The sequence below is a fragment of the Muntiacus reevesi genome, chromosome 2 (assembly GCF_963930625.1).
Source record: "Muntiacus reevesi chromosome 2, mMunRee1.1, whole genome shotgun sequence".
Lineage (NCBI taxonomy): Eukaryota > Metazoa > Chordata > Mammalia > Artiodactyla > Cervidae > Muntiacus > Muntiacus reevesi.
In genome coordinates, this window is record NC_089250.1 from 161,897,122 (window position 1) to 161,902,939 (window position 5,818).

The following is a 5,818-nucleotide window of genomic DNA, read 5'->3' on the forward strand; positions in this document are numbered from 1 at the left end:
CCATCTCCACACTGTGGAAAGGCAGTCAGCATCCCTGGATCCAGCTGAGAACAAAGGGTCGCTCCTCTGCTCCTCCCTCTGTAACTCCTTGCTCCACAGAGTCCTGGTGCCCAGGGCCGCTGTGGGAGGCTTTGCCTGCCATGAGTTTGTTTCTCCTGGGCTTCCCCAGGATGTGGGGAGCTGGAAGAGAATTCACCTTGTGCTTTAGTTTATGCCTTACAAACTGCTTTCTCATTCAGTATATTCCTGGCTCTTCTGGCAGTTCTAAGTCATGTAGTGTGATGATCATGGTTGTTTTGAGTGTGTGTGTGCGTGTGTGTATGTTACAGATGAGGAGACAGTGCTGCAGAGAAATCGATGACTCTTCAGCATGAAGCAGCCAGTAGTGGTATGTCTGAACATTGAATCCAAGTTACTCTCACGTTTGTTTGCTATTGTCGAGTATTGAGTGTTTGCTCTGGGTTGGGTGCCAGGCTGGACACAGGGGTCAAAGGCAATAGAAATAGTTCCTGGCTGCAAGGAGCTCTCAACAATAGGAGTACAGAGCATGTGAACTATGTGAAGCTTCTGGATTGGGGAGGATTTGCTGATCGATTCTGTCCAAGGGGAGCTGAAGGTCCTGTAATGGTTCCTATGGAATTCCTCGGGGTTGATGATGAGTAGAGGTGATGAGTTGGGGAGCTGGAGGCCAGAGTACAAGGGAGATGCAAATATCCAGTGTCTGGGAAGACAAATAGCCCAGTGTGACCCAGTCCACAGTTTTGTGCCTTTTGAACACTTTTATTCACTAAAAGATGAAGTTATTGTTTAATTACTTTTTAGTAGAGTATAGTTGATTTACAGTGTTGTGCTATGGATGAAATTATTATTGAGATCTGTCTTGTTTTGTTGCCACTCCAAACTATACAATGGAACTGGGAAGCCCTGAGAACTGGAATTACTTACTGACTTCAGAAAGACTAATTTTCATAAGGTAAAGCTATAGGGTCAGACTCCTGGCTCTTACTGATACTGTCAAAGAAGAAAACTTGTCTCTGCAAAGTTTTAGTTCAGTTTTTGCATTATTTTCTTTGATATAAAAAGGTAAAATCAACCCAAGAAGAATATTGACAAACTCAAACCTGTCCATTTCATTAGTACATCTGTTTCAATAATAAGTATTTACTGATTATTTGGTGACAGGATCACAAAAAAGGTTAAATATGATATTCTTAAATTGTAATGAAATCACTGTCAAGTCATAAGGGCTCAATATTCCTTGAAGAGCAGGTGATAAAATTCAGAAGATCAGTGTATGCAATTTTCTGGGCTCTGCTGGAATGATTAATGGTTTGCCCTTGATTTCAGTTGGGAAAGAGGTATAAAGCAAGATTATTCATAAGTGAACTTGGACTTCATTGCCAGCGAGTAGCTGGTATTTCAGCACTGTTCTTTTAATGTATATGGAGGCAGAGGGAGGGGACAGGAAATGAAGAAGGCGTGGTCTGAGCCTCAGGCTCCACCTAGACTTTGTTTTTGCTGTTTAGTTGCTAAGTCCTGTCCACCTGTTTGTGATCTCATGGACTGTAACCCTCCAGGCCCTGTGTCCATGGGATTTCCCAGGAAAGAATACTGGAGTGGGTTGCCATTTCCTATTCCAGGGGATTTTCCTGACCCAGGGATCAGACCCGAGTCTTCTGCATTGGCAGGCAGATGCTTTACCACTGAGCCAGCTGGGAAGACCCCACCTGGGTTTAGGTGGTGCTTCCTGACACAGCGTTATCTAATTGTAGAACTGGTACTGCAGCATAAACTCATGGCCCTGCTAGTAGCCTCATTTGTTTGTTTTCTGCTTATGGGAAGTGTATATACTCGCTGTTAAACATTTGCATATTATGAAATGTCTGACTTGCTAAGGGAGAATTCTCTGAAATCATCACTCCTCTCCCCGTCTCAGAGAAAACCATCATTAAGAGTTGGGTATTCTTGCAATCATTTCTTTAAAAACTGTATTGACATAAAGTTGATTAACACCATTGTGCTATTTCTGCTGTATAGCAAGATGACTCAGGTATACCTCTTCTTTATCATATGTTTTTCCATTATGGTTTATCACAGAATATTGAATATAGTTCCCTGTGCTATGTGGTGGGACCTTGTTTATCCATTTTATATACCGGTTTGCATCTGCTAGTCCCAAGCTTCTAATCCTTTCCTCCCCTAGCCCCTCTCACCCTTGGCAACCACAAGCCTGTTCTGTATGTCTGTGAGTCTGTTTCTACTTTGTACATGTGTCCATTTGTGTCATATTTTAGATTCCATATACAAGTGATATCATATGGGTTTTGTCATTATTTTTGAACTCACTGCTACTCATTTGTTTATTAATAGAGAAAAAGTCAAGTAATGTATTTTGAGCTTGATTTGTAGCTTAATATCTCTACACATTAAAAAAGTAAACAATCTCTGTAGATCTGGGCCTGTTTCCCTATCAGGATGTGTCTCTGGTCAGCAGCTGGCCTGCCCGCTGTGGTCACTGTCCTCCAGAGACCTCTTTCAGATGCTAAAATAACTTGGTTTCAGCATTAATGTTTTCCTCCACTGGAATCACTTAAATGCTCTGGCTGTGGACAAGAGGTTTACTCAGGCATCGGCTTGTTCTTGCTATGTATGCCTCGTGCCTGGGACTTTGCCTGGGTTTTCGTTTCTCCTGAGCTGGGGCGGGGAGTGTCTTCCTGCGTAAGGAGACTAAATAGTGGAATGGATCAGAATTTGAATTCTGGAATTGAGGGCACCCAGGTTTCTTGATCTCAGGAAGCCTCGGTTTCCTGGTCTGTAAATGGAAGTAATAATCCTACCGACGTTTTAAATTTGTGCTTGTGAAGATGAAATGAAATCCTTCATGTAAAGCACTTAGCCCAGAGCCTGTGACCTTGTAAGCAGTTTACATCCTCTTAATAGGTGTGCAGGCTCAGGAGGACAGGGACTGGCTGTCTTTTCCCTGTGGGATCCCAGGGCTTGGCTCATGGAAGATTCTAGATAAATATTTGCTGAAGGGATGAATTCCCACTGGTTGCCTGCATTGATCAGGGGTCCTTTAAGACCCCTTGAAACCAGGTCAGTCCTTCAAGCTGGAAGGAAAATCCAGAAAGGAGAGTTAGAAGGTCAGAGAAAAGTCATTAACCAGTACTCTAGAAGTACTAACCTGGGTGGAAGTAGCTGAGTTTGCGGGGAACTCTGAGAAACCGTCACTTAGGTTCCTGTGCTGGAGAGGGACTGGAGGCTGGAGGAGAAGTCTGTGGAAGTCCATTGTCTCTGCCTGGGGAGGGCCTGGACTGCTGGCCAGCAGGGTGGCATCTGAAAAGAGCTGTATGCACTTTGCGGGGAGAGCGAGGACAAGCTGAAATCTACCTGATTCTCAACATCTCTTCCCCTTGTGCAACCATGATAACCTTCCAAAAGTTATGGTGGTTCCTCCCCTCTACGATGTAGGTCATAGACAAATCTTCCATCTGGCCAACTCTCCACCAAATCCATAAACATGGTCCCAGCTCAGTCCAGTTGATTCAGTCAATGAAACCGATTCATGTGTCGGAATAAAACACAACACTTTGGTCATCAAGCTGCTGCTTGTGAATTCCATGGCTTCCTGCCAGGGTGTGCAGATTGGTTTCCCAATAGCCAGCTCTATCACACTAGATCTCCTTGCTCCTGTGAATGGAAGGGCCCAGGATGGGTGTGCACAGATGCCCACCGTGTAGGTCTCTCTCCAAGCTTCATGATGCCGAAGCATATTAGCTGTGGTAGCAGTGAGGTCTTCTGGGATTTTTCTAGCCTATAATTGGCTTTTACTGTTGTGGGTTCTGTGCATGTCAGAAATAATGAGGTGACATTTGGATCTGACATGGCATCATTAGAAGACTGGTAATGTAGATTATGAACATGCATTCAGAGAAGGGAGAAGAATAAATCAAGTGGAAAAAATGCTTGAGCAGTAATGAGGGTTGTGTCCAAATATATACTCTTTTGATGTACATTAACACCAGCAATGAATAATTCATGACCCTACCCTCCAGAGGCTTGTAGGTGCCCAGCTAAAATAACATTTCTCTGTTTATCAGAAAAACCCATGTTGGGGGCCTTTGTTAAGAAGTCTGAAGATTGTTTGTGCCACACGTGGGGTTGGATGGAATCCTGAATTAGTCCATCAGGAGTGGGAGGTACAACCTAGCTTTCCAAAATGGAATTATCCTGAGCACAGTTTTCTGTGCCTCTACACAATTCCAGCAATATTGTGGTTTTTGAAAAAAAAATTATTTAGCAATTTATAAGTCATTACATTGCTATGACTTATGAATGAGCATCATTTCCCCCTCCAAGAAACACTGCACGTTTTATATTTTACTGCACTCGGGAATGAACCAGTGCAAATGTTTGTCTCTGGATGTAGAAGTCCTTTTCTCATGTGCTGGGTATTTGTGAGAGTTTGCACAGTTCTGCTCATTATAAAATTCAAAACTTTTAGCACCGTTGTTCAGAGGAAAGGAAAGGCTGGGAGCTACATTGGTGGCTTGCCCATTATGTGACAACCTTTTCTTGCAAATAGAATCCCAGTCCAGATAACCTGTTTTCAGATGGTGTACCTTTCACCCCCAAACCTCCCACCCCAAGCCAGTATATTTAGTATCCCAGTGATGGTGGAACTAGCGGTAAAGAACCTGCCTGCCAGTATAGGAGACATAAGAAACAAGGGTTCGATCCCTGGGTCGGGAAGATCCCCTGGAGGAGGGCATGACAACCCACTTCAGTACTCTTGCCTGGAGAATCCCATGGACAGAGGAGCCTGCTGGGCCACAGCCCATGGAGTTACAAAGAGTCAGACACGACTGAAGCGACTAAGCATGCACGAATGATAGGCACGTACTTCAGGCTTTCGGGGAGCGGGGATGGCCGCCAGTGCTGGTCCCCTCCTGCCCCTGTCTGCTTCCTGCTGTCCCAGTGGATCTGTTTCCATCTTCATCTTTGCTCACGTTATCAGAAAACCTCTCCTGGCCTTGAATTTTGTGTGTGTGTGTGTGTGTGTGTGTGTGTGCGCGCGCTGAAGGGTAATATACACACAGAAAATGCTCAGATCATGAGAGTTCAGTTCAGGGCATTCTCGTAAGCTCTAATCATCCTTGAAGTCCCCTTCTAGTCCCTTCCTCTGTGCAAGGACAGCCACGCCCCTGCCTTCCAACAGGGTAAATGCATTTGCTTGTTTTTACAGTTTACCTGAGTAGAATCACATAACTGTTTTTCAGTCGGCCTTTTGCTCCTGCGGCTTGTCCACTTTGCATGTACTTATAAACTGCTCATCCTCATGGCGGGCTCTGTAGGTGGAGTGCACACATCGCAGTTTATTGATGCTGTCAGCAGGCCTTGCGAAGTTTCTGATTAGGGGCTGTTAAGGAGAGTGCCCCTAGGAACATTCTGGAACATGTCCTCTGTTCAGCATATGCCCACACTCCTGCCATGCATATATTTAGAAGAAGAATGTTGGCTTCCTGGTACTTTACCTGCAAGGTTTACCTATCCTTCAACCATCTCAATCCTCATCAAAATGAAGAGGCAGAAGTGCTGCTTAGGCCATAGAGTTAAGTGTATAAGAAATATCACTTAAATTTTTCATTAAAATCTAAACCCAAAGTCCTCTCACTACTAGGCTGGGGGAATCCCATTTGGGCATGTGGGGACTCCTTCTACTCCAAGGGTTGTGACCACAGCCTGGAAAGGGAAGGGTCTCCAGCCAGTTCCTCTGCTGACCAGGTCACCATTCAGGTCAAAGGCTTGTTTGGCTCTG